Source organism: Vanessa atalanta, chromosome 10 (assembly GCF_905147765.1).
Source record: "Vanessa atalanta chromosome 10, ilVanAtal1.2, whole genome shotgun sequence".
NCBI classification, from domain to species: domain Eukaryota; kingdom Metazoa; phylum Arthropoda; class Insecta; order Lepidoptera; family Nymphalidae; genus Vanessa; species Vanessa atalanta.
In genome coordinates, this window is record NC_061880.1 from 6,062,275 (window position 1) to 6,088,370 (window position 26,096).

The 26,096-nt window shown below is 30.1% G+C and overlaps 1 protein-coding gene across 2 annotated transcripts in view; it reads left to right on the plus strand.

Annotated features, from left to right (window-relative positions):
- Positions 1 to 1,564: 1,564 nt before the first annotated feature.
- Positions 1,565 to 26,096, plus strand: part of LOC125067109 (protein TANC2) — a 204,708-nt gene continuing 180,176 nt past the window's right edge. Inside the window, exon 1 of one of the 2 annotated variants that reach the window (XM_047675490.1) lies at positions 1,565 to 1,581. The gene's annotated coding sequence lies outside the window, so the exon portion shown is untranslated. The remainder of the gene's footprint in view (positions 1,582 to 26,096) is intronic. The other variant, XM_047675491.1, reaches the window with a different exon arrangement.

Here is a 26,096-nt window from a genome sequence, read left to right on the forward strand (position 1 = left end):
TCTATTAAACCGGTTGCAATATTAACGCAGCTGTTATCACTCTACAGGAAAATATCATTATTACGTATTCCGTTATCGTCATTACTGTAATCAATTTCGTCCCCGTTTTCATATCCCTGTCAAAGTGTATATTTTTTATTTCCTCCTGTTACACAAGAGAAGTTTTATCGTTTTCATTTAAAATTCGAGCTACAAAAATGTTTTTTAATAAAATAAAACTTTTTGACGCACTCGTGATTTCTACTTATTGAAATGATTTAAATTCAGAGTTGTTGCTGTTTTTTGAAATTATTTATTTATTCATAAATAAAACAGACACACAAATAGGTCATCTGGTAATCGAATAGCTTCGGTTTTAGACATTTAATTTTTATTAAGGAAAAGCCAATTCAGTACCAGAATGTATTTCACTTTCCCTTCCCTTAGCCTTCACTTTTATCAACCTACACATAACTAACCAAAGTATTTTTAATCGAAGGCATTCAGAAACAATACTTTTTTTTTTTAAAGCTATTACAAGCATTTTTAAATCGTCATTTAAAAATTAAAAAATTACAGGGCTTAATATAATCTTATATTCAATAAAATGTCCCATTTATTTATCATTTGTTTTAATCTTACTTTATTCTCTAATGTTATTTACCAGAAATAATAATGAGTTCTTACTATACAGAGTATTATTCCAATAAAATAGATGTGGTTTTATGCCGTATATGTTCAGACAAAAGAAGACACAATTATCAATATAAAATATAATAATACCTCAATATGAATAATATACCAAGATAAATCGTCTACAAAATAAAAAGAAGTGCTTGTATCGTGAGAGACACAGTCGCGAGGGATTAACGTGGAAACGTTTTAAATCCAAAGTCGCGTCTTTTGCCGAAGTAAGGATAAGTGTACTCAATGTTTTGAGGAAACCAAAAATTTATATTATTCTTAAAACGAATAAAATCATTGGCAGACTACAAATTAAAATATATTATTTTTTGTAAAATAACAATATTTTTTTTTTATTAATCGCCATATATACAATTCGTAATTATCACATGCATTCTGTTATTAGGTGAAACATTCGCAAATTCCTTAAAATCTAAAAAGAAGACTTCAGTGGACCAAGTGGTGAATTTTCCAGGCGATCCATTGTATTCAAATGGGCCGAATTTATTTTACGACTTTTCATATATCTCTTCTATATTTAATGTATGTTTGCTTATATTAGCAATGACTACATATTATCATCTATTGCTATTTCAATCACTGAAAATTATTGTATTCAGACTTCACGACGATTTCTTCCACGAGACATACATAAATACGAACTTAGCACAAAAAATAACCAATGAAGTATGTTTAAAAATATAAATCACATTATACTGTTTTAATTTATGATAGTGCTTATAGATCCTTAAATCTTATTTTAAATTAGGTACCTCGTTTTAAGGATATAAATGGATAAAATGTTACAATGAAATTTGGCATGGAGCCGCTGAAAACAAAAGCCGTCCGTTAATTAAGAATTATTTTTTGTTTCAGGGACAGAGAAGATTTATACTTTAAACCAGGACAATATCAGCTGTAAGTTTTTGTTTATTTATTTTATGTAATAGCTTTTTATATAGATTTTATAATAGAAGGAAAGGTATATGGAAATTTTTCAAGATGGTGGTAATTGTACAAGACTTTTTTGGTCGACAATTTAAAGTTAAGCTTTTCTAGACGACAACCCCAAACCGCGTAATATCCAAAATTTCATTTTCATTTCCAAATGTATATAATGACTGGACTATATGTTATTTTCAGCAAACTAATAATACTGTGATTAGCAATAATAATACTTTAATTTGTATTTGATCTGTATGTAATTTCACCATTTCGACCAAATTTGACCATAAACTTTGTAAATTACCTATTATTTCTCAACATACAACTTGATATGGTACTAAATGCCCTCGAGAGACAATTGAAATAGCGTAATATAAAACAAGGAACGTTAATCTTAACTAAATGTGTCTCGCGAGCCGCATTTTCGTCTCAGCGTTCCGATAGCGTAAATTCCTTACTTCCATCCCAATCTGTATATGACTCAATATTACTTCAAATATTTTATATCACTTTAGGTTGAAATTAGCATAATTCTTCAGTGTTTTGTTGATATATTTAAAATAAGTGTAAATCGTGAGTGAGTCACGGTTGATAATTTAGTATTTTGTTATGATATATAAACGTTAATAACACAATGGTTTATAGGCCGTCTAGCAATGTGAAGAGTCGCAAGGTTGAACCTGAGCCTTTGGGCTATTGCCGTCACAACTCCAAGTACAATCTATTTGTTCAATTGGAAGGGTAAATAGAAATATTAGTAATAAATTTGAACGGGGCATTGCTAATACTAATTTAAAAAAAATGCTTGTTAGTTTTTCAGTCTATGGCATTTTATGTACCCATATTTTATTAATTTTCAATAATGTACCACTGACCTAAAATATCTCAAGTCTGAGAAGAACTATGCAAATAAATATAATTATATATTTACCTGCGATGACCTAAAGACGAACGTTTTATTCCCATTGAGATTACTATGATACAAGTTGCAAGTTTTGTAATATTGTTTAGCACAAAAAAGTTGGTTAACGACATTTTAAATAAAATCTCTATTTTAAACTTACACTTTGAAAGAAATTAAAATATACCAGGCAATCCAGGTATCTATCTCCAAGGGGAAATCTTTATTTCTATTGGAAATTAGTAATTTCCAACAGAAATTGTATCAAAAGTTAAATATTATTTACGCGTAATCCTCCCTATAGTGTACAAGTGCGCTTTCATAATCCGTCAATTCTATACTACCGGAGTGAAGTCATTCGGAGAACCGATAGCATGAAACGATAAACTCTACGAAACAGAAAAGTTTGATTTTTTATTGGCCCTATCCGCAAGTTGAACTCACTTCCTCAAAATACGCAGCCTTATAAGCGAGCAACTAGATCAACGAGGCGGCTCTATACATACATCAAGTAGCCAAATTTAAAGTTCAGTTTACTTTCGAACATTAAGTGAGCAAGTCGATTTAATGCCAATTTTTAGCAACTTGTCGTTAAGAGAAGTTAGTATTACTTTTGACAATAATTTAATTGAAAAGTTTGAAAAAATCTGCGATAAAATTATGTTTCCCACTGCGAGTGACAGCATATCACCCAAGATAAGCACTCACAGATCACGAGATACACCATAAACATAAATTAAGCATATAAAAAATCAACGGCAATTGCCTGATCTTGATACAGCAAACCTCGCTTAAGATAAAGTAGTTCTTACCCCACTATGCCTATATGCCATCTTGGCTCTAATAATCTCTTAATCATTTAATATGTTAGTCAAGACTTTTTTACAAGGACTACCATAAAAGCCGCTGTCAATGGAACGCGCCTTGAAATTTTAATTACGTTTTACAAACAGTAGGTTTGATATTTGATACGACCTCAATTTTCAATACTGCTTCGGATACCGTATTTCAAAGTTAATTAGAAACCTTTTTGTTGTTACTTTGTGATCTTAAATTGTTCCGTCCGAAGATTAATATAATTTTCAAGAAGTCGCCATTATAAAGCATCTAATTAAATTTATACTGATAAAAAAAATATTATAAATAATTGGTTATCTGCACAATGACTTTCATAAATTTTTTTATTATTGCGAATAAATGAGTGAGTTTTCCTATCGAAGTCACCATCATGATGTCATAGATACTTTATTTATAACGATAACATTTTATAAACGTACGTAAACATGCACGTCTGTTTTTTCGTTTTTACCGAACCGGTGGTAGATTTTTGCCTTGTCACTAGTTAGTTACATCCCTAATAATATTTCCCTAATAACAGTCTTTAAAATAATCATATGAAGTGGCAAGTACACGCAAAACCATTATCAATAGTAGTTAGTATTTGGTAATCTGTCTTAAAATATATCGTCCATTTGATATCCGTATTTACACAGCTCAAATAACATCAAAATCTTAGTTTATAAATTTATTACATGATGTTGTGAAAGCGAGCCAGCTATTAATTATTAATACAGAGCTCATCTCCCGACGTTCCTCAGAGACTCGCTCGAGCACTTGATGTACAATAATCTCTTTGACGTCCCTCGGGCATTCTGCTTGTGATAGTAGGTATCTTTGAAGAAAAATGCGTTATTATTCTCTTTATATTCATAAACGTAATTTTTGTCGGAACGAAAATAAAGGCATAGAAAACACATTGATTTACTTCATTATTTCTTAGGCGTATGTGTTCACAACATAAATTACAAATTTATAAACATCTGTAAACATATATGTATATCAAGTAGACAAAATGTTAGAGTACTAGAAACCTAGTTAGTTACATACATTTAGATCAACTTATGAAGAAACATTAAACCTTGAACGTAATTTGACAATATTAAAAAAAACTTCGTCACTGTAATACAGTAATATTGGCTTCAACCTTTCAATCAGACACAATTTAATATTTTGCATTAGACTTTGGCCTTTAACGGCATTTCCCGAAGCCCTATCACTAATAAAAATAATATTCATTTGGTATTATTTAGCATCCAAATTTTAATTTGCCAATTACCCACAATACGTACATGAAGTAAATAATAGTAATCATGAAAACATAAGCATCGCCGATAAACCCTTACTCATAAGTATGGACCTTTTGTTTTTAACATATAAATTAATGGTTTCATTTATCAAAGTTAATAGTGTACTCGGTCAATTGAATTTTCGTCGAATCACTATAATTGCGATATAAAATGACTTCAGATGTTGGGTCAAAAGTACTTTTGCAGTCAAGTGGATTGGACCCCCGAAATATGTGAAGCAAAATAATACCACCAATAAGAAATTCGCCATTTACATAATTGTGCCTTTACGACGCTCAACTAACTTTGTTCTCTTTTAAGATTACGTCGGCGTAGATACATATATTTAAAGGAAAGGATATAGGATGATTGTGCCCTTGACAAGGAGTTATTTCATTATGAATAAATACAATAATTATAGTAAGTAGCTTTTTTGTAGGAAAATGTATTTGATTTTATAACAAACCCTAAATAACGTCGTAACTGTTTTTTGGCCACATTAAAAACAATTGGAGACACGTAACAATATAATATTACATTATTAATTAGTTCATAGATGATAGAATACCTTTTGAAACAAAATAATCTATTCGTAATTTTTTAAATTTATATTACATAACAATTATCAATTAGATCTTCTATCACATGAATATTGAAAACAAAAGTATTTTAAAAATAATCTGTTTGTATCTAATGACATATATTCGTTTGTCTATGAATCTGTAGGCAATATTATTAATCGTAGCACAGTCGTAGCAGTCTTAATAATATTGCTGGTACGGCACAGCCTTTCCAGTTTTTTTTTTTTATTATGTAACTATATATTTATTGATCCAAGACGTTTTCGCCTCTGCCTTTTTGAGTTTGGTATGTTCAAAACACATCGCACTTTTGTAATACAACCGTAGATTCCGCTTCAATAAAAGGCTAAGAAAGATAGAATTAACAGCAATTTTCAGTTTTAATCAGCTCTTTAAACGTTTCAGTATATTTTCTTCTTTTGTTTAGTATGAGAATTTTAAAGTTGTATTCTCTTATAAATATAAATAGAGATGTACTGAAGTATCCAACTTAAGAAAAGTTTGAAGGTATATGTGGCTTTATTGCTGCGGTTACTTTTTTATAGTTAAATAGTACTGTACAACTTGCTACGAAATTTCTCAAAGTATACATTTAGGCTCATGCGTCATTTGTAATTAGATTGACTTACTCCGATAGTTTGTAATCAACGCTTTTTGAAAATTGAAAAGTTGTATTTTTGTTTTCTGTGTTTGTGATTTATTTCCTGTCACATATATATTTGTTGTGTAATTAATAGAAAGTCCTAAATGATTTTCAGCTTATAATTAAAAACAAATTTAATAAATCTATGTACTTAATATACAGGCAAACTAGATTATACATTAGAAACTAAAGGGCAAAATCGTTATGGTGAAAATATCCCAATAGGAATCAGGCTCATGAAACCATACAAGGACATTTAAAAATAGTGGTTTGTCAAAATATGAATTTCCCATTGTCGTTCTTCAATATATTATTCATCAACATTTAATATCGAATTTTATGAAAAATTTATAGGTTATTGTATAATGTGAATATCCTATTACTTTCCGGAAAATAAATGCCTTGGAATCTACATGAAATTTGTTTGCAAAAATATGTGGCGGAATAAACAAAAAACTAACAGTTATGTATAATTACACACACCTACATATTCTCGTCAATCCTCCTCAAAGGTATAACATGGATTTCCAAAAGTTAGCTCTATAGCAATCATTTTTAAATGAGATAATAATAAATGAGTACCTTATTTAGTACTCATTTACAATTGGACAATTTAAGACAATAATGCAGTTAACCAGTACAGTAATAATGATTACATAAATCAAAGGTGTAACGATAAAACACTAACTCAAAAAACAATATGTTAAGTGCAAGGAAAATTCAATTTCGTTTAAATAACGAAAAAAAAATTAATTAATTAATTAAGTTCGTGGGGTGTATTTTTCACCTACGCTTACTAATATATGCTGTATCCAAGAAATACAGGCTTGCGTGCCGCAACCTATTCTAGCCCTGTACTAAGATGCTGAATAATGAAGACAAAAACCTGTAATCATGAACGCTATTTGTGTAACACATATTTATTTCCTTAATGTACAACAATCTGCTTATTATAGTGATTTACGGACGGACATTAATATCATGGCAAGGTTGTATTTTGTTTCTGAGTTCTAATAGTCTCAATAGCTCAACGGTATACGAGTCATCTAGTATAAAAATCAGACGTTAAATTCCTTTCATTGACCGAAATATCTTCCCGGGTTCCTAGCTGAGAATATTCGTTACTTCAAAAAGGGTCTAAGTCACAAAGTCAAATATACAAACGAGATTCCTTCTTATTAATTAATCTTTGATTTTAATTTAATAATATTTTAATTTTAATTGTTATGAGGAAGATGTTGAGCATGGACGTGGATGGATATAGAGGAAGGGGACGACCAAAGAAACCCATCGTTTCTTGGATATGGCTGGAAAGAATGTTACTTTTGAGATGACGTCAAATAGAATAATGTATGTAGTATGGAAGAAGAAGACATGCTGCACCGACCCCAAGTAAAATTGGGATAAGAGCAGGAGGATGGTGACTGATTGATATCGCATAGTAAATAGATATAATATGACGATAACGCAGAAGCAACAAATATGTTATGAATTGATAGAAACTAGTACGTTGGCTGATATTTATTGGAATAATATATGTGGTACATTAATTTATAATTCCCCAAGACACACTCAAATATATTAGCTTTGCTGTAGAATATAACTGAATGACAGATGGTTGGTATAACAAATCCTTCGACCTTGAAAAATTATTTTGTAATAATAAACATATATTTATTAATCTGAAACGTTACAGACGACGACACATTCGTTAAATCTTATATCAATAAAAAATGTTAAAAGCCGGAGCCTCCGCGGACTGCTTAAGCTAACAACATTGTAAATATTTCATCTTTGATTTCAATTTGTTCCATTTGCAGTTGAAACTTTTATAAAAAATATAACACTCTGTCTTCAATGGTGACAGGGGACCTGGTACAGTTCATTCAAATGTTCGGAATTGCGATTCATCGAGTTAATACTGCTAGCATTCTTCACCTCGAATTGTACATATTTATAATATCCACACTTTAAAAAAAGTTTTTATATATGGATAAATGATGATTATACGTTATTACGAGGGTAAATATTTTAAAGTCGTAACTCTGAATAAGACCGTGGGCGTAACGTGATTTTTATGCTTTTTTCTATTCTTTAAGTTGAAAGTAGGTTACAATGTCCTGTAATCAAGCTGATACGCTCATATTTTAAATATTTTATCATGAAGTGAATCAAAAACTATTCCGACGAAAGAGTAATTAGGTCTCGAATCGACCTCGATTTTGTTAATATATTGTAAATCCGAATGTAATCTATACATACACTTTGGCTTACCGACGCGAACTGCGTCGAAGTTGTGTTTGATATATAGTTCTTTAAAATTATAGTAAGCTAATCGTAAATATGGCGTGAAAATAAAGTTTAATAGGTTCTACGCATTGCGGGAAATTACTCATAAAGATTTATTAAAGCGATATAAAGCCGTTTCGTGAGGAGCCAATCACGGAATATGCCAATATCATATTGTCATGTACCCATGAATAGAATATATTTTATCTGTTGAACGACCCCTACTAAAAACGTATTACTTGCTTTAAATATATGCACAAATAATTTTATTATTTTACATTTTATTTATTTATTTATGGAAACAAACAGATATAAAATATAATCTAATTACATAATACAATTTAAATATCACATTATCCAGCGAAGTTTCCACCGATTAATAAAACATAAAATGCACTCAAATATTTTAACACAATAAGAGAAAAATTATTGGACAATATTAAAAATATATAATTAAGTTAATTTAAGATTTCATGGAAATAACAGATTTTGGGTCAAATAATGATTTCCGCGATACTACTTGTTTTGATATACCCTTAACAATAGGGTATATATACAAAAGAACACAATTACTCTTTTGCTTCGCATGTCACAAAAATGTATACAAATTCAAAACATATGATAGGATATAACAATATCATTGAGGATGATGATGACTTTTTCTCAAATATTTTTGGTCTTACCCGTGATTTAAACTTCGAATTTCTTAATCAACAGCCGAAAAACTCATCACTAAACTAACGAGGCAATTTGCTAGTAATAATATGTAATCCGTCAAAGCCTGTTTTGTTTACTAAACACAACGGTGTGACCCAAATAAATAAGTGAGATTCAAATAGACTGGGATCATTATGGTTCTGCGGGAATAATGAGGTGCTTGTAGTGGCAATTTGGTTCCGCATCATGATTCAAAAGAAAGTTTATTGTCCAAATATTTCTTGAGACGGGCTTTGAAAACGGATTTCTTTAATACATTTGGACGCTTGGTGTGAATAAAATTTCATAACTTGTACAGATAAGAGCTATATTTTTTATTATATTTTAATGTCAAGATGTTCCACGTTCGTCGAACGAGACGAGCCTCGAACTAAATTAGCTTCGATGTATTGGTGACCACAAGTAATTGTTGACACTGACAAAAATCTTCCTTTCATGATATCTAAAATTATAATTATTCACACTCACTTTTCAAACCGTAACACGACAATACAAACTATTTAATAGTAACAATAATCATGCTTGTACAAACTCCGCCTAATATGTAAAAGTAAATTAAAAATATATGTCTAATATATATAAGCAACAGCACCAAATATAAAATTAGTAACTAGGTAAGGCCTCTTCTGCTTTTCAGTGAAATTTGAAATTGGAAGCTTATACTCGAATTCAAGTTAGTCGCTACACATATGACGGAGTTTTTTCCAACACGTCTAGATTTTCTCACATTACCCTTTACTCGGCGGAGTATGAAAATTATCAATACAAATTGAGCACTGCTTGCCTGGGCTTAAACCCAGTTTTTTCGGTTGACATTACGCGTTAAACTATTAAAACCTGTCTCTATAATGTCTCATAAATAAATACAAAAAAAAATTCAATATTATATTTTTTCATAATAATAACATATATTTTAACATTTATGAAAAATTGATAACCGCTGGGACCTAAAGGTGCCCACGAAAAGGATGACGCAGCGTAGGCCAAGTCAAGACCACGTCGTGGAATTGCTTTTGGGTGGTTTTTGTCCAGCAGAGGACATATTCCAACTGACATAATGATGAGGATAATGATAATAATAACGAAATCATAATACTATCAGAATATAACTATTTATTCAATATTTATTTAATAAAAATAAATCATATATGTTGTATAAAAAAAAAAATATTTTTTCATTATTATACAAAATATTTAATTTTTTTATTGTGTTTGTATTAAAATGTATCAAGTATATGTTCCAATAAAAACTTAGCCTTGAAACCATTAAACTATCTCAGTAAGCTGTGCTACAGACTAGACTTAGTAGGGCTACCACATACTCGAAGCTACACTATAACTACTTTGTAATATGTACTGAAAACAAAAAGTTTTATTTGTTTTAATTAGTAAGTGTACTGTCTCTGGGCTATCTAATGGTAAGTGATCACCATCACCCATAAACATTGGCACTGTAAGAAATATAAACCATTCCTTACCTTGTTTATGAGTCACCAATCTATCGAATTTAGACTGGCACACTCAGCATTAAAATTGAATCAGAACAATACCGTGTTTTGTTTTTGAAGGATAGAATAAGTGATGAGTCGATGATTACCTGTTACTGTATCGGCGTTCGTATAGTAAAAGTGATGTTCGATACAAATAATGATATATTTGTTAATGTTTATTTTATTAAAAATTAACTAATTTAACTAAGACGGACGCGCCTTTGTTAGTTAATCGATCTATATACATGTGATTTGTTACTTTTATCAAACATCAAAAGGCTTTTGTGTCGCTGAAAAAATAATCCTGAAATTAGTCTTTTTACCATGAAATCTGCGCGTCGTGTCAACCCTAGAATGAAAAATGAAAAAAAATTGGCAAACTTGGCAGCCATTTCGGTTTTTTTCGCTAGCCAATTGACACAGTTAGGAAATGGAGAACTCGGTCAAGCGTGGGCGAGCCACAACAAACTGTTTTAAAATAAAAATAATTTGTTTCGAATCACGTAACTTCCAGTCGAATTAAACGAATAGGTTAGAAAAGTCTATATGTAATATATTTTTCATTATAAATCTGAAATGTTGGGTTGAACGGGCTATTATATAGCCAGATACCAGATATGTGTGCTTTGCGTTAGATTAATACCTATATTTGCATTTATTTATTCATGCATAAAATATTACCTTTACAATACATAAGCGTACAGTTAGCATTCATATAATTAGAAGTTATTATTATTATATAATGTGATATGATTATTTATGAAACAGATCATCATTTAATAATCTCATCTCATTTTTTTAGGGCGCAATTCGATCCGGATCTATTTTCACGTTTAATTTATATCGTAATAATCGTCTGAGAGTACGTGACATCGCCGACAACCTCCAAAAAAGCAGGCTGCGCACAGGGCACATCAGAAGAAGATCTACAGAGTACATAAGAAATATAGTGACCAATCTTAACGTTACAGGGCCAAGACCCAGAGGGTGTCCTAAAACCAAATGGACAAATGTGGTCAGTAAAGCTCTTAGTTCCTGCTATATTACTGAAAACGATACGTCAAATAGAGCGAAGTGGAAGCATAAGACTAAGAAGGCAGACCCCACCATCAGATGGAAATAATAAATGTACGAGAGAAAGAGACAGAGATTTGTAAATCATTCTTAATAATGTATAATATTATAATATATTTTGAGTTTGCTTATAATTTGATATATATAAAAATGCAAATTTAAACTCACGTAAATCAAACAACGTTTGTACTAAATTTACTTTCGCAACTACAGCTCACAGAAACGTTTTTATATTAGACGAGACTAGAATAAAATTATCAGATAAGTAGGACACTTATCTAAATGCGACTGTTGCAAGATTGTCGGGACTCGCTGGGTATATCCCGATATTCTCAAGTCTAGGGTCTTTTGAACACAGAATGTACCGATAAATAGGTTAAACTGACTCCGTGAATCTTATTTTTTTAAAATGACGATTCAAAAATTCTTATAAGAGCTTTTCTCGAATGAAGTATTTTTTTATATTTTTAAAATTTAATTATAAAATCACTTAAACTTTACTTTTTAAAATATAAGTCGCAATAGACGTATACATTTAATATATTCACATCTTTACTTAACTTTCAGTTGAACACATTCAATAATACGTATCGATACTACAAGAAATATACCTAATATATCACAATTTACAAGGCCGTCTTGATGCCTTGATTTTTGAAATCTGTCAGCCCTAAGTACAGAAGTCCAACGATCTTAGAATATAAAGTACGATATTACCCCAGGGTAGGGTAATGGCTTGTGAATCTACGCAAGTCATTCTTATTTGAATTATCTGTCTTGCTTGAGTACGATGCGAAGTTTATCTAAAATACTGACATTTGATCTTTGATATATGTATATAATAGACTAGGTAAAGCCACCATTTCAAAATCGATTTTCCTCACCATTTTTTCTTCAACACCGATCGTGAGATAAAATCTAAGCACATATTTTTTGAGAAATGTTGTTTAAAATGATTCGTGTGCCACCTATTGTACGTTGACATTAATTATCAACTCGCTAATGCATCGAATATAAACTTTACAAGCATTTTTATTTTTTAAATTCAAGTAAGTCTATAGACCCAACCGTTATGGATAAAAAATTGTACTGGACCAGATCAGTAATATCCTTTTTTTGTATTTCATTTTATGACGTTATGCTATAACGCTAAGCTTTAATCCATTATCGTTCAAAGTACAACATATCAATCTCCTCTAGAAACTGGTTAGAGTGCATCGTTCTATTAATTTTATTCTGCATTTTAAATTAACAAGCGTTTCACTAAAAAAATATTTATACTAATTATCAAGTTCAATTTGTTAAAATATTTAAAATAGGAATCATCTGAAACAAGAACATTTTCGCTACAAATACACAAAAAACATTTTAAGATCTATAATGTTGAAATAAATTGTAATCCTTTTTACAAAGGTTTTGCCCGTAATTCAAATTAGTCTGCCCAAGACAGGTCTAAACATGGGTTCCTAGAATAAGAAGATAAATAAATATTTCGTTAAGAATTATAATCTATTCGATTTTCTAGACTTTTTTTAATATATTTTTTCGACAAGTGATTTTTAAAAACCAAATGTGCTATTAAGAAAATATTAAAAAGTCGTAACATTAAAATATACTATTATTATTAATGTTAAAAATTAGATCATGTACATTGTACATATAGTTTCTTAGGATTTCGATACACTTTTCACCATTTTAATATCTAGAACAAAAGACTTAATTAGGCATTTAATTCAAACCAATATATACAATACAATACAAAAAGTTGCTCTTGAAATTCAAGAAATAAAAAATACACACAATAATAATTGTAGAATAAATACAGGAGCCGTTGGTCCTGAACTCTACGGTTACGGTACGGTTTGCGATCACACTCGTACACTATAATATTATGTCCTTGCAGTTGGTTAGTGTCCTTTTAGAACGATCGCCATGCCTGAAGTTGGTACTAATATGTTACGTTTTCATGGCTACAACACTGAACCAAATTCGATAAATTTTCGTATGAAACAAGCTTGAATACCAAAGAAGGACACTCTTTTATACCAAAAACCTAACGACACAAAACACGCGAGTGAAACTGCGAGCGAAAACTAGTATCATAAATATGAGGTAGAACTTCACTCTACATATGCATATTTCGTCACGATATTATAATTCATCGCCGAGCACGAGATAAATTATAAACACAAACGAAAAACTCAGCCTGTCCACTGGGTCCCGTAAAGGTACTTATATTTAATTTAGTACAACACAAATAAAAGCGCTTCAATGTTTTCACTTAATTTTGGTGGTTCTAAGGGTGGAGTTTTAATTAGGGCGTCTAAATGATTAAACAATCATAATTATAATAAAACGCTTAAAATAAATATTGAAACACTTTTTAATCGAAGTAATGGTCGCTCATTTGTCGAAATTTGAACGTAATTCATTCGATTTAAAATGAGAGTTAAGATGAGTCTATATATTAAACTACACAAACCTGGACCAATTGAGGAACATACGTGTCCGAGATTTTTGTTCTAATATGCATTTTTATGTTGTCTGTACTTTGTTATAAGTTACCCTTTATAACTAATATTCACCCATCTTAGCTGATTCTACTAGATTAAACTTTGTGTTATATTAATAAGTTATATTGTTATCTTACTGTTTGAATGTGAGTGAGCCAGTGTAACCAAAGGCACAAGGGATATAACATATTACTCCGTATTGTTGTTCATATCTCTTACAACGCCAATATGATGACAGCGCAATGTATTTCTAAGAGGGCGCTGATGACCACTTACCGTCAGATGCCTCGACCATCGACATATTTTATGCCATTCTTTTTTTTTTAAAGATTTTTTTATTAATTTCAATTCTGTTTTTCTGATTCACATTCTGCTTTGCTTATTCAAATAAGAATACATTTTTTTAGAAAATATTATTGTTGTTGTTGTATTAGTCAGATATCAAATAAACATTTGATATTATTGTTATTAAGATTTATTCATAAAAAGAAAAGTAAGGATCAAAGATATTTTTTTTTAAATCTTTTGACATATATATCGTACGAGTAGTATACTAAATTAGTTAAATCTATTTAAAATAGAGTTATTTTATGTAAAAGATCAAAGTAACTATTTCATTTGAAATTTATATTTCAAATAGCTTTTGTAGCAATGTATGAATTTGGAATTTGAAGATCTTTAAAGTTGAAAGGTTTTTTTAATGTCAAACTTCGGCCTTTGATATTAAAAAAATACTTCTTCAATTTACGAGTTTTTCTAAGAAAAACGAACTTTCTTAGTATAGCCTTTGTGGCAGAGAGAGAAACACTGAGCAGTTCCCGGGACTTGCCACCTGATTGTTGGCTTAAAACCACTATGCTTACTTTCACCGTGATGCGCTACCTGCCTAGGCAAATTTTGTAGAGCAGCAGATTTCGTTTTCAAAAATACGTTTAGTTGACTATATTTTATAAACTCACATTCCTATGAATTTAAAATTACAAACATATAACGCTTTAAATGTTAAAATCCTAAAACACATAAATAAATTTCAATTTTCATAATTGAAATTAAAAAAAAAATCTAAAAAGATTCCTCATCGTATAAAATCTTCAAATCCACGTAAACTGTTTTGGATTCCCGCAATTCACTAGAGCCTACATTCTTTGTAATTTCTTCATGAACTGTGGGAATAAGCAAAATTTCATCCCAAACAATTTAGAAACATACATTCAGTTACAAAATTTGCGAAATAAACAAAGCCACAGGTGCGGAGGTAGAAAATTAAATACACGCTGTAAGAGAACTGCCCACATAAATAATTCGCCCTTTAATAAGGGAACGAGTGTATACTGAGATCTCTGAGTAAAGCAAACTAGAAACGGCTCACAAATTGTACTTATATTACGAGTAGCGACTTTAAAACACTATTATATATGTAATCCCTACAATTTAATATTTCAGAGTCTTAGCTTCTCGGCGGCATAAACTCTTAAATCTATATTCAAATGTTTTTAATAAAACTCTTTGACGCTTAGAATGTTTGGCCTTTGTAAAATAATTCTATGATATAATAAAAAAAAAAATTGGCGTCGCGCTTGTTGAAAGATATTTTTGCTTGAAACGGGATACTGCTATCAATTAGGTTTATAAAGCATATCACAATCACCGCACATTTTTTAACAATTGTCACTATATATATTATACTAGTTGTCGCCTGTGGCATCGGTCGCGTTTTAGGGGTTGGTTGTCACGTGTTAGGCAAAAAAGTAACCTATGTCCTTCCTTGGAGTTCAAGTTTTATTCGTATCAAATTTCATCAAATCCGGTTCATTGGTTTGGTAGTGAAAGGGCGATAGATAGACAAATAGAGTTAGTCACATTTATAATACTAGTATAGATTGTTACCTTTGATGTTATTATTATTCTCACTTTACATCCCTATATAAATTGATTTTATTCTTAATCTATTACATCATTAGTTTTTATTAATTAAATATACTCGTAAACACAAACATATTTTGTCGCTTTCACTATTTTTAAATCCACGTTAAAGTCTGTACAATTGAGACCGCTTATTTCATCTTGAGAATGAAGCTAAAAGGGTTCTGAAGAGACTGTGTCAATAAAATTTATCAGAGAAGTTTACCAACTCTCACAATGACCATTGTTGAACTAATTTTGAATTAATATTAACGGCATTATGATGTTATAAATTTTTTACTAAAGGTGCCAAAGGTTACTCAGGTAAGGTTAACCTCATTCTCAAGATGAAATAAATTAATAAATTAAAACTAACAATTAATTCAAGATATAAAAATGAAATTCGATGTTTAATTGTTATTGAATATGTTTTATTCGATATCATTTGAACTGCAATCCAGTTTAATCCGATCCATTAATAACTTTATCACTTGGTATTTCCGTTTCCATTAAAATTAATCCAGTTGTTGCTGTTCATAGATAAACATACTTCTTATTAATTTATTGATACAATATATTTGTCTATTACAATTCTGAATAGTATATATAACATATTTTAACTTTTTAAATGATAAGTTATTTACAGTATTGTATTCAATAAAATATTAATTCAGCTTTTTATTATAAAATATAAATTTTACGATTTATTGGTTAGTATTTATTAGACCTATTTATTTACCAATAAATACTCTCTACCTAGAAATAAATGGTGTCACTACTAATAGTACTCTTTGCGTTAAATAAAAGTTAATAAACATCTTGGCGGTAACTTAAATGGTCGATGTATTGATTGATTGAATATTTAATATTTTATAAAAAATATATTATTTTTTCATAACTTTTTCAATGATGAAATCTACGTATAATATTTTCAAAAAATTTCGCAGTATTTATATCATCGAAAAATATAATTTCGCAATACGGATTATTGTTAAAGGCAATTGACTTCCAACCGAGCGTGGGCCCTTATCCCGCAGTAAAACTCAATGAAAGGGAAACATTGATAGTACATGCTACTCCTGCTCGTATTAAGTCCTCAAATCTTGGTAAATATGGATAAACTCGTCAGCGACGCTTGGACGGAGTTAAAGTGGAATCGTTTCATTTGAATAAAGGCACTCTTGCATACATTTGATTTTTTTTTCATAGCTTAGTATCGTCTATTTTAATTAATTTTTCTTCTCATTTTGATCGTAATTATTTGAAGTCCTTGTGACTGTCTGTTAATAAGCTGGAGTAAATAGTTTATAATGTGTGTCCTGGCAGATGCCTTTTGAGGATAAATTTTATTACAAGCATTTGCGATGAAAGGATATACCGAACTACAAATACTCATTAAATCTATTTTAATCTCAAATACTCTTCATTCTGCTGTATGGATGAATCAAGCCCTTTGTTTACCTACACTCATCCATAATGCATTAATGCAAGTCATTCACCCTCAACTTAGGGGCTAGGATGGGACAAAGGCTGAAACATATCGTTGTTTTAAACTGGAAGCGATTTAAACTTCCAGAGATATTTTTAATATAAATAAAACCGTAGTAATTAAATTTTATCTTACCTTATGAATCATAAAATTATATTATGTATAAAATAATCAATGAAAAGGAGTAACTTCTGAGTTTCCTGTTGGTTATTATCGGTAAAATCTACTTTACCGACTGGCGGTAGCATGAGATTAAATTTAATTTTGTAAGCTTACGATTTAGAGATGATTTTAACAGTCTAAATGGTATCATTTGATTTTTATTTTGAAAATTTTACATTAACGGCCTTCGAATTACCCCCTGCTAGGCTAAAGCCTTCTTTCCCTTTGAGAAGGTTTGGAGTATATATTTGATGGGTTTCAATATTTGGTTAGTTGGTTCGACAGTACTTCACTTTATTTACATACATACATTTAAAAATTATAACGATGTTTGTTATGTTACATTTGTTTTCTTTTAAAATGTTTTCGGTTTATGCTTGTGTCGCTAAAAGTTTAAGACATAGAAGCAACCGTAGTTTATTGTGATGAAAACTTTTACCATCTGGGGTTGCGGCGTCTAAATGTAGATGTTTCTTATCTCCAGAGTATATTTTAATGGGCGGTGACGGCTGAGTTATATCCATCTGTCAAAACATAAAATATTGTCTTGTAATATTGCTTCGAATTCGTTATACAAATTATGTAAAGTCAACTACCATATTATTTGATACGAAACTTCTGTTTCATCTCTTATGTCAAGTTTACATTTAAATATATAATGAAGCACAAAGTGGAATAAGATACATAAATTATGACAGAAAATGTGTCGTTTAATGTCTAATTATAGTTATTAAAGATTATGTGTATGTACTGAAAACAATTATTTATTAGTATTATAGAAAAAATTAAAAATTATTGTATTTAAATGGACAAAATTTTAAACTAAACTTATTAAATTTTCTTTAATGAATTTAACGAACTAAACATATGCCAACTTGAAATAAGGAATCATTGTGATTACTTATGTACGGTAAAAAAAAATCATTTTTCTATGAAATAACTGTTACAGACATCATCATATATCCTACCGCCAAACAGCAGTACTCAGTATTGTTGTGTTCCGGTTTGAAGGGTGAGTGAGCCAGTGTAACTACAGGCACAAGGTACATAGCATCTTAGTTCCCAAGGTAGGTGGCGCATTGGCGATGAAAGGAATGGTTAATATTTCTTACAGCACTTATATCACTAGGTGGCCCATTTGCTCGTCCGCCAACCTATATCATAAAAAAAGACATCTCGATGCTAATAGCAAAGCAAGAAGTTTTCGTCAATTTAAAAGTTACCAGTCCAATCTCTAGATCGGAGACCCTATCATATAAGGAGCAAGTTTTGAAACATTTCAGATATATGTAAAGTTAACCACAAAGATCATTCACGCTGTCGAACGCGAGTCATATTATTAACACATTAAAAACTCTTTGTTTTTTACTTATTTTAAAAACTTACTTACCGTTCTTAATTTAAAATCCGCTTTATTTATTAGCCCGGCCATTTTGGCTGTATTTGCTTGTCTATTGATTAACTAATCAGATACTAATGGTATCCTTCCGTATTTTGTCTGATTATTTTCTTCTTGCGTTTGTTTATCTCGTGGGTGTCATTCACCTCAATATCCAAAAGTTAGGGTTGAACGAAGTTTTACGATGATTGTACATTGGAACCAGGTGTGGCTAAGCTAAAAATACATGACAGTGATTATATTAGGATTATCGTTCCAAAAATAGCACCCTATAAATTTGGAACTCGAAAGTTTGATGAATGGTTAGGAAGCGTTGTTTTATCATAGCTGGTTTAAATTTGTTGTGTACTTTCAGCTTCTCGTGGACTCATAGAACCGCTTACTTTTAATTCATTTTATTATATATTGGCTGGATCCACGGCTTCGGTGGAATTCGGTTTGTAATAAAATTCCTTACGAAATATCTTAATAATTATTATAAATGGCGAAAATGGTGTCCGTATTTAGAAGTATTACATAACTTTTAATCAAAAGATTGAGATCAAAAGCTGCACGTCTAAAATCTGTCGAAGATTTAAGCCAGGCATTGCGCACTATATAATGTCCTAACTTTTCATATAAACAGGTCTGATATTATTAATATTTAAATATCGTTGCCGCCGTGTAACTTAAGTTATAAAATCTTAATGATTATTTTATATAACAATAAATTAATTAATAATTATTATAGTTTAGTACCTCTTAATACAAAGTATTCCTTAAAGTGTAGTTCTTATTTTAAGATAATATAGAAGTTAATGTTTTGGGAATATTTAATTATTAATCTCTATTGTTTTATTTGTCTGATATACGTGTTTGCAGTTCAGTTCATTTTGTTTTATTTAGTAAATTAAAAACATCTGAGTCTAATTCTTACATACAAATTATTCAAATTTCGATCTCAAAGGAAATTATCGAAAAATAATTTTTAACTGCTAATACTATATTATTCACAGGCATTAAATGGTTTTACAAAAATATAAATACAATGTAGCTTAAGCGCTCTCTACGATCTTCATTTCTGTTCAAACGTTTATCTTGGAAGATAATTTTAAAGTGAAATTAACTTTTCAAATATAACGCGTTAATGAGCCAACAATTAGGAAAAGCGTGAGTTGACGGGAAATCTTCAGAAGTTTAGCATTTTCATAAAATATTATTAGTATTCGTTTGTTCAAACATAGTAATCATATGTAATGTGAAATCATCATTACATCGATGTACTAATTTTGTAATGCCTAACTGAAAATAATACTAAACTAATTTAAATAAAACTTATACTAGCATATAAAGTGCTTATCGGTTTTGATTTATAAAATTCGTAATAAGTAGCAGTGCTTTGTAGTTTCACTCGCTTTTGACTATTATCGTGATATGAGTGTAAATATTTCCAACAGTTTAAATACATTTTCGTATTCTACTCGTTAAAGAATCTTATATATTTACATTTTCATACATACACACAATACACTTCTGCATTATAAATGATTCAGAAACATCCGTAGCTTAATTTTTACTACAATTTTGCTCCGAAATTAAAATGAACAAAATTAATTATTACTTACTCATGTACATTAGCGAATAATTCACTCATGTTAGTGTGTAATATAATTACAACCTAGAATGAGTTCAATACTTCAAATAATTGTTAAATATATATATTTTTTTTTTTTTTTACAATGATATTTATTCTTAATATTAGTAGCTTTTAGAAACAGCAGCTGAGGATATTGTGCAGCACGGGTATTGTGATGTAAGCTAATATTGATATACTGTGAAATATTATTACATAAAATATTTTTTTCGTATTAAAACTAACTCGGATAGCTAGTCGTTAATGTAAACATTTTTGTGAAAATTGAAAAGAAAAAAAAACATGTTATCGGTCAAAAAAAAATATTTTTATTAAAATAAACTTTTTACGAGTACTTTTGGGATTGGCTCGGATTCTAGTTTAAAATTAATATTTTTTTTTTAAATAAATATCTTTCAATTAAATTTTTTTCAGATATACATTTTTCTAAAAGAAGTTTTACTAATAAAATTAAACAATCGCTTTCAAATTTGTGTTTATTAGAAAATTAAATATATTATTAACATGTTGACCCGGGGTTGTGGACTTGCTTCATCGCTGAGCAATTTATCTTTTTAAAGATAAGTCAACTTGTTAACTTCTGTAATTTAACAAGATTACTCGGAATTCAAACGAAAGGAAACAAAAAGTATTAAGCATTTAATTTTAATTTTCAGCACATAATATTTACAATATTTTCTTATATTACTGTAATTGCATGCTTTTATTAAAATTATAATATATACGCAATAGAAAAGTCCTAATTAAGTAATAAATGCAAAGGATATTTAAGTGACCCAATAGAGCTTGTATCGTATTAGCTGTACTGCGTCATAGCTTGTATTATGCTTTTAATTACATGCAATTTACGTCAGAGACAGGATCCAATTAGTTTCAAATGGCCGTTAATTATACTAAAGACTATGGTGCTTATTACGTTTTAATTTCAAGTTGAATATACCAGCTTGCAAATTATTACAAGCTTATGAGTTTACCTGATTAATATACTGACATAACATATTAATATAGCGATATTAATCTCACTCATGTAATTCATTTATTTTTTCGGTTAAAAAGTAATCCACAAGACGTATTTGTTGAAGTAGATTATTTTTACGTTCATGGATAGTTTTATAATTCCAAATTCAGCGCAAACTAAATTACGAACTGGTTTTGTATACATTAAAAAAATCAACAGCTTGATGTAACAGAATCACTCGACTATTTTAATGAAAAAAAAACTCCGCACTCCAGCCTTTTTAATATTCAGAAACTGTATTCAATTCAAAACAAGCGAAGTGTATTTTTAAACAACTTTGTATAGCGCGATAATGTTTATTTTAAGGTTCCGTTCAATTTTTATTTCGTTTTTATAGTACGGCCATTGTCACAAGTATTATCATCTATCGTTATTCGCCTGCCCTTATCCTTTTTCTTTGGAGTGTGTTTATTTTTCTTCCTAGTCAAATTTTTTACTGCCTTCCACATTGCATCATATATACATTCATTGTTCACACCTAAAATCTCCACGTAATAAAACATATATATCGTATTACGTTTCAATGCCCTGAAAATTACTTTAGTATATTTTTTCTATCACGAATGCTTCTTTGTAATTTCCCCTTAAAAATTTTCGTCGCTAAATTCTGTTTTCAGCTAAATTTGTTCGTTATTTGTCTTTGATCTACCATCTTATATGACCTAAGACTCAGAGTTAACATCATCAATCGATCAATCATGACAACAGATATGATGGCGATAAATTATCTCCCATAATTCAAAGAGTATATAAGTTCTGTCACTATTTTGTTTACAATAACATGTATGAATAATAATTTACTATGCTTAATATTACAGTATTCCTTATTTGAGTCTGTTCTTCGAAAGATCTAAGGTTTTTAATTACGAACTTTTAAAGGAGAATAGTCCAAAGTCATATCGAATTTGTCAAAAAGGGTGAATAATTGACATTCAAACTTGACAAGAATAAACTTTTCTAGTGTTTTATGCATTTTTGCATCATGCTTTCTGTTCTGATCCGGTATTTGTTCATGCGTACCGATAATTGCATATTTCCTATGAAGAAAAAAAAACAGTGTCGCCAGAATACATCAGGAGTACAATGTTCATTAGAAAATCTAAGTAAAAGTTATGATAAAAAACATGACCTTGATCAATGGTGCAATTAAGTTTTTATGCGGGCTCCACATTCGTGCCTAGAACATAAAGCAGCGCGTACGCGAATGTGTGTGGTTTTCGCATCTGTTCACGCGTTTTACGCATGTTTGCACCATGCTCTGTTCCGATTCGGTATTTGTTCCCGCGTTTAAGTTTCAAACAAGCGTATACGCAAACGCATCTACTTTCACATCGTGAATAAATAATCTGTTAGCGTCCATGCAAATTGAGCGCTAAACTGAACTTAAGCTAACAATAATAGTGAATAGTTAGGGATATGACTTGTTAAGCTGATTGTATTGCAAAATATCCGCGTGATTTATAATCACTATTCAATAAAAATCTGGACCTTGCTTTTCAAAGTATTTATACTAATTCTCTGTCTATCTTTCTGGCTACTACGCTTTTACGGCTTAACCACGGAACCATATTTGACTGAATTTAGTATGAAGCAAGCTTTAACCCTAAGAGAGCATAAAACATACATATTTTATACCTAAAACTTACACAACGAAATCGCATACGAAACCGGCGGCGAAATTATATAAAATGGATTCTCTACCTAAATTAGATTTTGTTATCATCCATTTTTTTTATATAAAATATATATTATATAATATGATTTCCTCAAGATACTTGCATTTAGCTATACATTATAATATATTTGAAAAAGGAGGTTTTACCCAAGTGCCAATGAACCCAAAACTAAGAAAGAAAATAAAAACGCCTACTGTTTCGGAGCACGTAGCAAATTTACGCATTTCGCTTGATCCCGAACCCGATAACCGATTTGGCATGCGATCACTGAGCATAAGGGCACGTGACAACCGTATTTTGAACTGATAAGCCCTTTGTGATCTTTAAAGGATTTTTTTTTTTCGTTTTTTACATTTTTATGTTATGATTTCGGGTCAATATATGTTGTTCAACAATCTAGTGGTTTGAATTACAAGCATTATCACATTAGAAGCGTTATTAGGTCGTCAATGTACGAGCAAATGATCCGCGGATGAAACCAGCCTAGTGCTATATAAGATCATACTGCATGGCCAAACATTTTTTTCTATATTATATGCGCCCTTGCTAATATTGACCTAAATTAATCCAAATCGGATGGTTCGAATAGCAATTTCCAGTAACAAAATAAAAAGTAACTATGAATGAACATTGTTTTATCTTTGCCGTTTATACTTTATGAAAATAGCTCTAATATTTTTATAGTATTTGCTATAAAAGTCAATAATAATAACTCATTTTTTACGATATACCGATAAACATAATTCGTTTTTATTTTTTATTTTTATATGGTAATTTTTTGCTGCAATAATTATTTTTAACAAAAGCTTTATCATTCATTACAGATAAGAAAAATTATGATATTATAAATTGTATGATTTCGCGAAGGAAATAGGAAATAAACCTTTTCCTTATTTCAAACCACATTAAAATAGACAGATAAATTATTTTACATCAAAATTTTCTATTCAGTCAAAACACCGAGTCGTATCATTGAAAATCTTTTAAATCAAATAGAGACGTCTTCCTGATTTTCAAAGACCTTTTCAAAGATTTTTCATTTCATATCTAGCTTTGAAAATTGCCTGCAATATGACACACGCGTAAAATAAAAATTTAACTATAAACTCGTAAAACAATTACCTTATTTTAAGAAATCAAATCAGTTATGTTTCAAAAAGTTGTGTTTGTTAAGTAACAGAGTTGGCCTATTGTAAAAAATGTATAGTGTAAAAATTCCGTGTTGATATCTGGTCAAAACATCAATTTATCATTATGCTTGATTACTATTACACATGTGCTTTTAGTCGTAAAGAAAAACGAATACATCGTACCTATCCAATTGTTCTGGCTAACTTTATATATTTAATACGATTGCAGATCCACAGTTCAAACCGTATATCGACATAACAAAGACTGCGTTTTCAGTTGATAAAATTCTCTATAGCATTACGAAGTTTAGTAAAAGACGTAAAGTAATCGATCAGGAGCATGAACTCCTACCGGTCGAGTCGGATTCGCCATCCCATCGGATTACGAGAGTGCATATGCGCAGTTGACTATTCTTTGTTAATAGCGAAAAGAATAGGCGTCGCGACCAACATTGGACTGAGATATCAGATTTCGGTCGCGGCGATTATTCGATTTTAAAACTATTATAATCGATTTTAAAATCTATCAACGTAGTCAACATATTTTATTAAAACACGCACTTATTTCATAAAGAAATACCCTCCATTTCATATCCCTGCATCCATTAATAAAGGATCGTATGAAATCTAGCCTTCGACATCTGTTGTCCACTGCTCATATTTTTTCCATCACTAACTTCATATAAACTTTCTACCATCAGACTAACGACCTAGATCAAAAATACGATCTGTTACTAACTGCGAAAAGATGTTTAAAAACTGCCTCCGATTTGTCATCGTTTTTTTTTATTATTTTTATTTCGCTTTTGAAGGGTAACGTTTATGCAACATTTTCACAGTTTTCAATTTCCAGCTACAATAAAGGTACATTATCAAAGATTTCCCTTTATAAGAATAATATGGGTATGCATATATTTATTTTTGTTAACAAAGTCAAAAATATTTAATTCTATGTATATTCTATTAGATTAGGTATTATTATTATTTATGGCTATGGATTAAAGTGAAACTTAAATCTGCTTCATTAAAGGTCATTTTTACTTTTATAACTGAACTTCGATCAATTTCAGCTAATGAATCAAAAGTCATTGGAATTGAACATTATATATATTGATGACATAGGTCATAAGGTATTCCTTATGACCTATATATATTATCAATATATGTGTCGTTCTATATATGTCGTTTTTGTTTTCTTATTGCTTGAATCCTTAATAATATCTTTAATAGTTGTACTGTGTTTATACATGTGTATTATGTTTTTTACTAAGGATACAATTTGAAACAAACTCGTCGGCAAAGTCTTGTATTAGAATAAGATCGGATCGAATCTTTGAATTGTTCAATTTACATGCGCTATGCGACCTATTCTTTTGTACCCCAGGTCTTTCGTACTTGCTCTGATTTCTAAATGAGATGACGAAATTCCACTATCTGTTCCTCTGGCTTCGGAAGGGTGCTTTTAAATGAGCAAGAAGAATCCAAGCGGCAAGACGTTTTGTGAGAAATGTGTTGAATTTCTAATTCATTGCTGCGTCTGGTAACAGAAGACATTCATCCTTCTATCCATTTTTTTTGTCTATTTTCGTTTTATGTATAATAGTATGTTAGTTTTCAAATAGATATACGTTTTGCACCATTACAATGAATTGTATTCTCAGAAAGTTTTAACAATGTGTATATCTTTCCTATTAATTTACTGAGAATGTTACACAGCATATTTTACAAATGGACGTTCTTTTTAT